The following is a 10,984-nucleotide window of genomic DNA, read 5'->3' on the forward strand; positions in this document are numbered from 1 at the left end:
GGCAGAGATGCCCGGAATAGACCCTAACTTATGACTCACAAATTCAATACTAATCCTATAGTTAGGCCCATTAGACAGAAGAAACGCAACCTAGCCCGGGAGCGATGGAAAGCAGTCGACGAGGAGGTCGCTAAGCTCATCGCAACTGACTTCATAAGAGAAGTCCATTACCCGAGCTGGGTAGCCCACCCCGTTCTGGTAAAGAAGGTTAACGACAAGTGGCGCATGTGCGTCGACTACTCCGACCTAAACTGAGACTGCCCAAAAGACTGCTTCCCACTCCCCAGAATCGACCGCCTGGTGGACGCGACCTCAGGGCACGAGTTGCTGAGTTTCTTAGACGCCTATTCGGGCTATAACCAAATCAGGATGGACCCGGTGGACGAAGAAAAGACTGCCTTCATCACAGAGTTCGGTCTATATTGTTACAAGGTTATGCCCTTCGGGTTGAAAAACGCTGGTGCAACCTTTCAAAGGCTTGTAAATAAATTGTTTGAGCCATTAATTGGCAGAAAAATAGAGTGTTATGTAGACGACATGATCGTCAAAACCCAATTCTCACAAGAATTAATACAAGACTTACTTTTTGTCTTTCAAATTCTAAGACGATTTAACATGAAGTTGAATCCAAACAAGTGTGTCTTCGGTGTCACCTCGGGCAAATTCCTAGGATACATTGTTAATCGGCGCGACATCGAGGCCAACATGGATAAGATTAAGGCCATCTTAGATATGAGACCACCCCGGAAGTTGAAGGAGGTTCAGAGGTTGAATGGCCGCGTAGCCGCCCTGAGCCGCTTCATATCCAAGTCGGCGGACCGCTGTCTGTCTTTCTTTAAGGCAATTAAGAGCAAAGGGCTTGAATGGACCCAAGACTACCATCTCGCGTTTGACAAGCTCAAGAAATACCTCGCTAGTGTGCCAATCTTAATCCGACCCGAAGAGAGTGATGTTTTAGAGCTGTACCTCTCGGCAAGCGATGAAGTGGTCAGTTCGGTACTAATAAAGTAAGTAGATCGGGTCCCACGACCCATCTATTATGTTAGTGAAGTATTGTAGGGAGCAGAGATGAGATATCCAGAGATAGAAAAGCTAGCCTACGCACTGGTTAATGCAGCTCGGAAGCTCCGTCCGTACTTCCAGGCTTATACTGTTATCGTCCTCACCGACAAACCTCTGAGGCAAGTCTTACTTAAGCCAGAGGTCTCTGGTCGATTGACGAAGTGGGCCGTTGAGCTCAGCGAGTACGACCTCCAATACAAGCCACAGACTGCTATTAAGGCCCAAGCCTTAGTAGATTTCATTGCCGAGTGCACTTTCAGCTCTGAGGTCCCTAGGCCGGTTGAGCACGAGGCCCCCAGTTCGGGTGAGCCCGGAGCTCACAGGCCAGTTGAGTCTGAGCCCCGTGAGGTAGTAGCCAGTGTGGCATCTCTCCTAGTTAGGCCAAGCGCGAACTGGGATGAGGAGCCCTGGATCCTTCATGTGGATGGCTCCTCGAACCAACAGGGTAGCAGAGCCGGAATAGTTTTGCACGGCCCATGTGGCACGAAATTGGAGTACGCACTACGCTTCAAGTTCGCGGCATCCAACAATGAAGCGGAATACGAAGCGTTGATAGCTGGACTAGCTTTAGCCAGAGAAGTAAAAGCCAAGCATATCGTCATCTACAGCGATTCCCAGCTCGTATTCAACCAAGTCACAGGAGATTACGAATCTTGCGAACCAACCATGGTTGCTTACTTAGCCAAAGTAAGAGAAGCTCTGCTCAACTTTCAGTCACACTTCATCAGGCAAATCCCGAGGATGGAGAACGCTGAGGCCGACGCCTTGTCCAGGTTAGCCACCACCAGCGATGTCGCCATGAGAACCGTGTACATAGAGGACCTGCCTCGGCCCAGCATTCTCGGGGGGGCAGAGGAGGTCGCTCCCGTCGTTCAAGCATAGCCGAGCTGGATTGACCCGCTCGCGAGCTTCTTGCTACACGGGACCCTCCCTGCAGATTGCAATGCGGCAAGAAGGGTAGAGCACCAGGCATCCAAATACGTCATAATAGACGGACGACTGTACCAGAGATCCTACATGCTCCCCTACCTGCATTGTTTGCGACCTACCGAAGCCGAGCTTGTACTCCGCGACACTCATGAGGGTTTGTGCGGCAGACACTTGGGGGGTAGGGCCCTCGCACAAAAGGCACTACGACAGGGGTATTATTGGCCAACAATGAAGGTAGATGCCATCGAGCTCGTCAGAAAATATGAGAAATGCTAGAAGCATGCCAATATTCACCATCAGCCTGCTGCTGACCCCAAGTATCTCACCAGCCCGTGGCCTTTCGCGCAATGGGGCATCGACATACTTGGACCGTTCCCGCCAGCGGCAGGCCAGAGGAAGTTCTTAGTTGTAGCAGTGGATTACTTCACCAAGTGGGTAGAAGCTGAACCTCTTGTAACGATCACAGCCCGGAACGTTCAAAACTTCTTTTGGAAGAACATTGTGTGCCTCTTTGGGCGACCTCGGGTACTAATTTTTGACAATGGCAAGTAGATCGAGGACATCAAATTCCAGAACTGGTGCCAAGATATGGGGATATGACAGATTTTCACTTCGGTCGCACACCCTCAAGCAAACGGTCAAGCATAAGTCACAAACAGAGCCATCCTCCGCGGACTGAAGGCACGTCTGGACCGAGCTAAAAGATTATGGGCAGATGAGCTACCCAGTGTTCTATGGGCTTACCGAACCACGGAGAAAACCGCCATAGGAGAGACTCCCTTCAACCTCACCTACGACACCGAAGCAGTTATCCCAGCAGAAATCGAAGTACCTACGCTGCGACTGGAAGCATACAATGATAAGACGAATGAAGATGAGCAACATACCAACCTCGATCTCCTCGATGAAATATGGGACCTCGCATACATCAAGACCGCAATTTACCAGCAAAGAGTAGCTCGGTACTATAACGCCAGGGTCAAGAAGCGGAACCTCCGCGTTGGCGACCTGGTCGTGTGTAAAGTTATGGTACCTAAGCCCAACGCTGGCAAGCTCGGGTTCAATTGGGAAGGACCTTACCGAGTGAAACGAGTGCTCGGGGAAGGAACATACGAGCTCGAGACCCTCAAAGGGAAACAAGTACCTCAGGCATTGAATATTGTCAACTTAAGACAGTATTACCTGTAACAACTGAGTAGACTATGACTCACTTCCAGAGCCTAAGGGCAAAAAATGCCGAGCTAACATGACCTCGGCGTAATAAGACCCAGTCGCCTCCATGGCATGGGCGAACTCCAAGAGTGGACTATGAGTCACTCCCAGAGCCTAAGGGCCAAAATGCCGAGCTAACGTGACCTCGGCGTAATAAGACCCAGTCGTCTCCGCAGCATGGGCCAACTTCAAGGGTGGACTATAAGTCACCCCCCGGCTTACGGGCTAAAACACCGAACTAACTAACACCTCGACATCAAGAAAGACTTAGCCATTCCGATGATGAAGGCAAAGTATGAAAAGCGTAAGCAGCTCGGGTTTAAACCCCGCCACGCATAGTTCGTTTTAGTATGTTGATTGAACTAAAGTACAACCGACAAGTGTATGGTTCGGGAACAGTTGGTAATCACCTCGCCGCGCACCATAGAGATGCCTTAAATGATTAAGGGACAATTCGAAATAACGACTATCGAGAAGTCCTACTTCAAGTATGTAGCTCTAATAGCTCGAGTGTTGAGATCGCCTTAGCAATAATAAAGAGAGCACATCATACCTGGAAGAAAAAGAAGAAATTTCATTACCATAAAAAAAAAAGAAAAATAACAAGGCAATAACCGAGCTAGATAGCTCGGGAAAGTCTGACAATCAAAGGGCACAACTGCCCAACCAAAGATCTTTGCAAGATCGGGTTTATGGTACCCGGGAACCACTAGATGTCTAGAAAGACACCGCAAAAGCCTCAAGGATCCGCCTCCTCATCTTCATCCTCCGGAGAGTCAGGCTCCTCTTCCTCCGCCTGGTCCGCCGTCTTGGGAGACAGGCCCTTCATAGTGATGCCGTCAAGGTTGAGCCCGGAGAATTTCTTCCAAACCAACCACTGGTAGAGCTTAAACCCAGAGCAGTACGAACTCAAGTCGTATTCCACTTGGAGGTCGTGATATTCCTGGGAGTCCTTGAAATCCCAGACCGCCTTCTCTCGCACAGCCTCCACTATCTGGTCAAAATTCCGAGTCCGATTCAGAAGAGTAGACTCCAAGTCTTGCACCGGCTACCGGAGGAGTTCCCTCTCCGCCACCACCCTCGACAACTCCTCCCTATAACGCGCGCTCTCTTCAGAAAACCGGGCTATCTGTGCCTCCTGGTCACAGATGAGCAACTCCTGAGATTCACTCCCCTTAAGAGTGTGATGGAGCTCGCCCCGAGTCCGGTTGAGCTAGCCCTGGAGCTTCTGATTGGTAGTTCGCTGGTCGATGGCGTCGCTGCGGTGGATGCGCATTTGGAGGGCCATAGCATGGATGGCGGTATTCACCTGCCAACAAAAGGAGGGTTAGAGGACAGTAAAAGGAAGCAAATCGAGAGAAGAAAGGAAAGAATCACCTACCACCACGCAATGAGAGGAGGCAAATGCGGTGAGTTCCTCGGGCTCCATTTCCCCCCACATGGCGACCTCGTCGTTACAGATCGCCCTCCGGCTCTTCCGTCGAGCCACAACGTAATCATTCACCCCCTCCCAGTTCCCCACTGGGAACCGCGGATAAGGGAATGGCTGGAGAGGATTACGGGGAGTCACCCCTTACCGTGGGAGCTCGCCCCCTTCGAAGCCCGCCCCACTAGCTCCTCCTTCGGGGGGAGGTGGTGGGATTTCAGGTGGTGGAACCTCAGGCGACGGAGAGGATAAGACCGGCTCGGCAGATCCAAACTCGGTGCCCCCCGAGGGGGGAGTCCAATTGGAGCATGACCTCTTCTCTCTGCGCCTCTGGTTGCTTGAAAGGAGGCGGCGCGAGTTGATACCAGACATGATGGCTGCCAAGAAGAAACCACAAAGTGTTAGTTCGGTAAGAACGAAGTATATGTATATAAACACAACGTTATGACAAGTACTATGCGACCTAAAGAGGCAACCTACTCGGGCTTAGGCCGGCCTGCACGAGCTTCTCCTCGGTCAAGTAGTCCGAACAGAGGAAGCCTATTGATGCCTAGGACAACATCGTTTTCTGAGTATCGGGGTCCAACTCGACCCTAGAGTCCTGGATGGCGCCCCTCCAAGAAGTAGGGAAGGGCCACTCTTCAGGGTTGCAGACCAAAAAATAATCCCGCTTCCAAGCTGGAATCTTTTTCGGGAGCTCATGAAAGAGCTTGTAGCCACGACGGGGAGAGAAGTAATAGAGATGCCTCTCCGGTGGAGCCCCGGGGGTGGCATTCTTTATACAGAGGATAGCGGAAAAAATATCGAGATTCAAGGGAAGACAGTATTCCCAACACAAGGATATAGTCCCAACCATGTTCCGGTTGATATTGGAATGGAGTTGATCGATAGTGACATTAAAGTGGTTTAGCACCTCCACTATCAAGGGGTGCAAGGCGAGACTTATGCCAGATTCGAGTTGCTCTTGGTAAATGACTATCTCATTGGGACCATGCTCCCACGGAAAGTTACCGGTGGGAAGGCAGTAAAGGAGGTCTCTGGGGAGATGGAAATAACTAATTAGAGACCTAAGTCTCCCCTCTGTCATGGAGGAAGGGCCAAAAGTGTCGGGCTCCCTTCCCTGGGAGGTGGAGGCTCCTTCGCTGAAGGCCTCCCTGGCCCCTGGAACCTGCTCCCAAGCTCCCCCCGAGCTCGAGGGAGCATTACCGTCCTGGTGACGAATATGGTATGGATACCCCGACTTGACTGACAGTAATAGAGACTCACCGGAAAGGATAGGGTGAAGTGAGTTGAGGAACGCGAGTAGACTTGACAGATGCGCGAACTCAGAATCCGAAGACAGCAAGATGGCGTGAGGTAAAATGAGACCCAGAGGACCCTCCTATTTATAGCCCCCTCGTCTCCGAATCAACATTTCAGATTAAAGCAGATCCAATGGTTCGTAGACGTACTGACCGAATGCCTTCTGAAAACCGAAAGTGATTGGCTTCACGTCTTCCATGATTAAGGTAATGACGGCTGCATGATGTCTGGTGTTAAGAGCCACTTCAGCATGTTTTCGGAATTCGAACGAATGCATTTAATGTGAGTAGTCAATCATGTTTGAATTTCAGTCAAATCAGTCCATCATACTTCATGAACTCCTCGCGCTAAGGCAATGTTCTCAGCTCGAGGAGTGGGGGGCAATTGATGGATGATGATTTGGCCCGACCTACGAAATGGTGACACGTGGGCCTGACTCAACACGAGCAACAACTCAACATCGTGGCCTAGTATGACCAAGTAACGAGCCCATAACGTAGCTCGCTACATCATAGCTCGCAAAAGAAGGAGCTCGCCACAACGCGAGATCTGGGTTACCCGAGCTACCCCGAAAGGGATATTCCGAGGCAACTTTAGCTCGCGAGCTAGGGAAACAAGCTCGCCCGAGCCCCCAAGCAAATAAGTCATCCCAGGGACCAATTCTACTAAGGGTAACCCTGAAACATTTCGAGCTCGCTGCAAAGTAGCTCGTGAATGAGCAGCCCAAGCGTTCCTCAGGAAGCTTCCATCTGACAGGTCGTACCGATCAAACTGCGCCACGTCCTTTAATTGACGGTGCAGTCCCTGTCCTTTCGACAGTCTGCACCCACGTCTCTCAGCAGGTGGAGGCGCGCCTGCCCTTTGGAGACGTGTCACTCACCCGGGCAAGGAGTACGTTGCAATGGCCACCTACGCAGCACTGGCAGGTAACGGTTGTGACAGGGCCCCAGTGGCGGTTACGCCCAATCTGACAAGAACGCCCCTATAGAAGCCCTCAAGGCAGAAGGGAAACGGCTTGTTCAGACTTCTAATCTCTCAAGAATAGTGAAAAAGCGCAACCTGCACTCTTAGATACCGCACACTTCTTTTCTCTTTCTCTTTCCCCTGCATTCTAACTTAAGCATCGGAGTATTCCCACCGGGTAAAATCCCCGAGAATCCTTCCTTTCCTTCTTCTTAGTTGCCGTCCGTCGCCAACAAGGAGCTAGTCAGTAGCCAGTTAGGAGTGCCAGGATCGTGCCGCATCAACTACCATTATCAACTTATCAAGCTCCACCTTCACTTTTCACATTTCTCTTAAACTATGTCTGGTTTGAAGGAAAATGAACATTTCTCCATGGACCCTAGTTCCCTGTCGAAGAGGACATGAACATTTTTCATAAATTTACTATTCTACCCCTTCCTTTGAGTTCGCCATGAATGAAAATTGTGCTGATGGTGAAATTTATTAAACTGCCCCTCCATATGAGATTCAGAGGGTTCATCTCAACATAGAAGTGGGTTTGGAGCTTAGGGTTGGAAGATGATAAAAGAAGAAATATTTTTGTTTTTTACCTATTTTCTCTTTTTAATAATTATTTAGCAGATGGTCAGGGTAGGTTTTGTCATTAAAAACAATTACTAGCCAAATTGGTCGATTTTTGTTAATGATTAATAATGGTGACTAATGATGCATGATCTAGTGCTTCCTATTGGCAGACAACTCGAACATTGAATGAAGTAGGTCGCCTAGCTGAGCTGCAAAGAAAGAGATATTGTGTCCGGGTTGCTTTACTCGGGGTGGATATTTGATGTTTAAGTTGGTGAAGAGTTCAACAATTTAGTAAGCTAGAGAGATAGTAGACTTTTTGACAACTAAATCGTGTGTACCTCGTGAGGTTGAAGGAGAGGCATTTATATATGCGTTGGTCGCTATGATCTTCACGTAGTGCGTCGGAGAACTCAGGAGTGATAAGGTGCACACAGAGGAGGTCAGTGAATACGTCATGCAGATTACCCACTTGGACCTCAGTTAGGTCGGCAAGTCTTCGAGGGAGGTCATTCCTCATGCTGAGGTCCTTTGGACCAATACTGAGGTACAATAGGTAGACCCTGGATGAGGTGTTGCTAGTTGCACTTTCAAGGTGCTTGAGTTGTATACGAGGTGCTTGGAATAGTTTTAGGGTGCACCTCCTTGACTTAGCGAGATTCGTGATTGTCAACATGGTGCTGAGGTGTCATGTAGTGACGATGGATGCCACATGTCGCTAGGTCACTGGAGGGAAAAATCACCCCTCATCAATTGCACCCACTCCCGACTCAAGATTAGTTCAGTGAAGGGAGTAGCTCATTGTGGAACATTGGCCCAAAATGACTAGTTCACCCAATTTGTAGGCATCGATCATGTTTACCCCCCCAAGCCGGAAGAGTCTAGTAGCTGAGTGTTGCACTATAAAAGACTTTTGCCATCTTAACCATTGGGGTGTAGGAGTGAACTCTAAGGACATCCATCGTACTAGGGATGTAGCCATCAAGGAGTTTTGTCATTTTCTCGAACACCTCAAGAGTGGAGTTCGTTGTGCCTGCTCTCAAGAACAACTTTAAACTATATGCCACTACTTCCTCAGGTCACTCCACTTACACAAACTTTGATGCAAGCATCCCTCAAGTCGGTCCTCGAAGGGGTATTTAACAAGGTCAATGTGGAGCCTAAAAATGAGGTGGAGGATAACAGAGATGGTGACAAGAATGACGTTAGTGTGGGTGCTGACGAGGAAGACGAGAAAGAAGTAGGCCAAGTTTGCACATCTACCAAGGTTCCAGGTTGTTTTGACCAAGGTGTAGAAAGCAAAATGGATTTCTATAAATTGGCTATGTTAGAAAACATCAGCCAGAGTGTTTGATGTACACATAGGCCACAATGCTTAGAGCGAATTGGCTTGTTAAAATTTTGGTGAAGTCAAAATGTTGTCGAGTTGCTTAGATGGGGGCCGACCTGCATGGATCGATCACCTATTGCTAACGTGTTTCGGTATTGGCTTAGGGGTGCCTTAGATTTGAAAAAGCGGTTTGGGTTTCCCTTTACTCTTTAGCCAAGGTGTGTAGGTCAACTTGACTTGGTCCCCAAAGGTGGTGGTCGTTAGGTGGAAGCATGGTTGTCCAAGGTCTAGTGACACAAAGGTCGAAGTTGCAATGAGCCTCAGATGTTGCATCTTCATAAATTATCAATGTTCCATGCATGGGGGACCTGCCTCCCTTTGAAGGTTTCAAGCTCGTAGGTCCCATGTCCTATCACTTTGGTGACCCTATAAGGGCCTTCCTAGTTTGGTCTCAGCTTTCCCGAGCCAGGATCAAATACCATAACCTTCCTGAGTACCAAGTGCCAAGTCGAAACCGACATCTCTTAACTTGGGCTTTATGGTACCGAGCTAAGTCTCAGGCCTCTTCCACCAAGTCAATATTTATCTGTAGCTCATCATCGTTAACCTCCTCATCGTAGATTTTCAATTATAAGGATGACACCTCAATCTCAACAAGGATGACGTGCGGTATGCCCACAAGAAACTAGGTAGTTCGTCCACTCATAGACTCTTAGCTCTAGAGAGCCGAGCTTTAAGTCCTTGTAGTATTTCCCTGTTTGTCACTTCAACCTATCCATTCGCCTGGGGATGAGCCACTACAGTGAAGTTCTATTGAATGCCCATCTCAGTGCTATAGTTCTAGAACTTAATGTCTTCTAACTGCTTCCCATTGTTTGATATCAACACCTTAAGGAGTCCAAAGTAGTACATGATGTTCTTTTAGAAGAAGTTTTGGACGTTGCGGTCTATGATGGATACCAGTGGCACAACTTCTACCCACTTAATGAAATAATCCACTCAGACCACTAAGAACCTTCATTGGCTAGTCACAGGTGAGAAGAGACTGAGTATGTCTATCCCCCACTGTGTGAATGGCCACAGGTTAGTCAGGTACCTCAGGTCAGTGACGGGCTGGAGTGGTATGTTAGCATGTCGTTGACACCTATCACACTTCAGAACTAACTCCAATATGTCTGACTTCATTGTAGGCCAATAATAATCTTGTCACAATGCCTTTTGGACTAATGCTCTACCCCTCAAGTGCCTACTAAAAAGACCTTAATGGATCTCGTGTAGCTTGCCTATGAGAACATAGTGAGCTGACTACCACTTTACCCTCCGTACCGTATTACAGTTAGTTGGTAGGGTCTCATTGTGCAAATATTCAATGAGCGGATTCATCTAGCTCGGTTTTACTACCAATATGGGGGCTACCTCTTCTATTGCCCTCTCAATGCTTGGGTATGACAATTCTTCAATGTAGATAGTCCTCCAAATTATTTCCATCACATCGGCCAACTTGGAGAGTGTGTTGGCCTTGGCATTCTCAGACCTCAGGATCTGCTAGATGTACCATGAGTAGAAGTTTGGCAAGAGCTCTCTAACCTTGGCCAAGTAGGCCAACATGGTGGGCTCCCAGGCCTCATCTATTCATTCACTTGGTTCACCACTAGTTGTGAGTCACTACACGCAATGATGTGCTTTGCACCGACCTCTTTTGCCAAAGAGAGGCCCATAATGAGTGCCTCGTACTCAACCTCATTGTTTGATGCTCGAAACACAAATTGGAGAGTGTATTCTAGTTTCATTCCGCTAGGTCCATAGAGGATTAGTCCAACTCCACTTCAGTGTTGGTTGGAAGATCCATCCACATGGAGGATCTAGGTCTCCTCGTCCCAGGTGGGGTTGGGTGCTGCACTGGTAGTAGCCTTCAAAGTGGTTACAGGCTCTACAACATCAAGAGTCGGTGTACTGAATGTGAACTTGTCAATGAAGTTAGCCGAGACTTGCACCTTGATCATTGGGCGTGGCTCAAACCGAATATCGTGTTCGTTAAGCTCGATTACCCATTTCATCAACCTCCCCAAGACCTTGGGCTTCTAAAGAACTTGACTTAGAGGTTGATCGGTTATGACGATTATGGTATGGGCCTGGAAGTAAGGGTGCAGCTTCCAAGCCACTAACACCAAGGCAAAGGCCAGCTTTTCTATGTT

Source organism: Nelumbo nucifera, chromosome 4 (assembly GCF_055504915.1).
Source record: "Nelumbo nucifera cultivar China Antique chromosome 4, China Antique-T2T, whole genome shotgun sequence".
Lineage (NCBI taxonomy): Eukaryota > Viridiplantae > Streptophyta > Magnoliopsida > Proteales > Nelumbonaceae > Nelumbo > Nelumbo nucifera.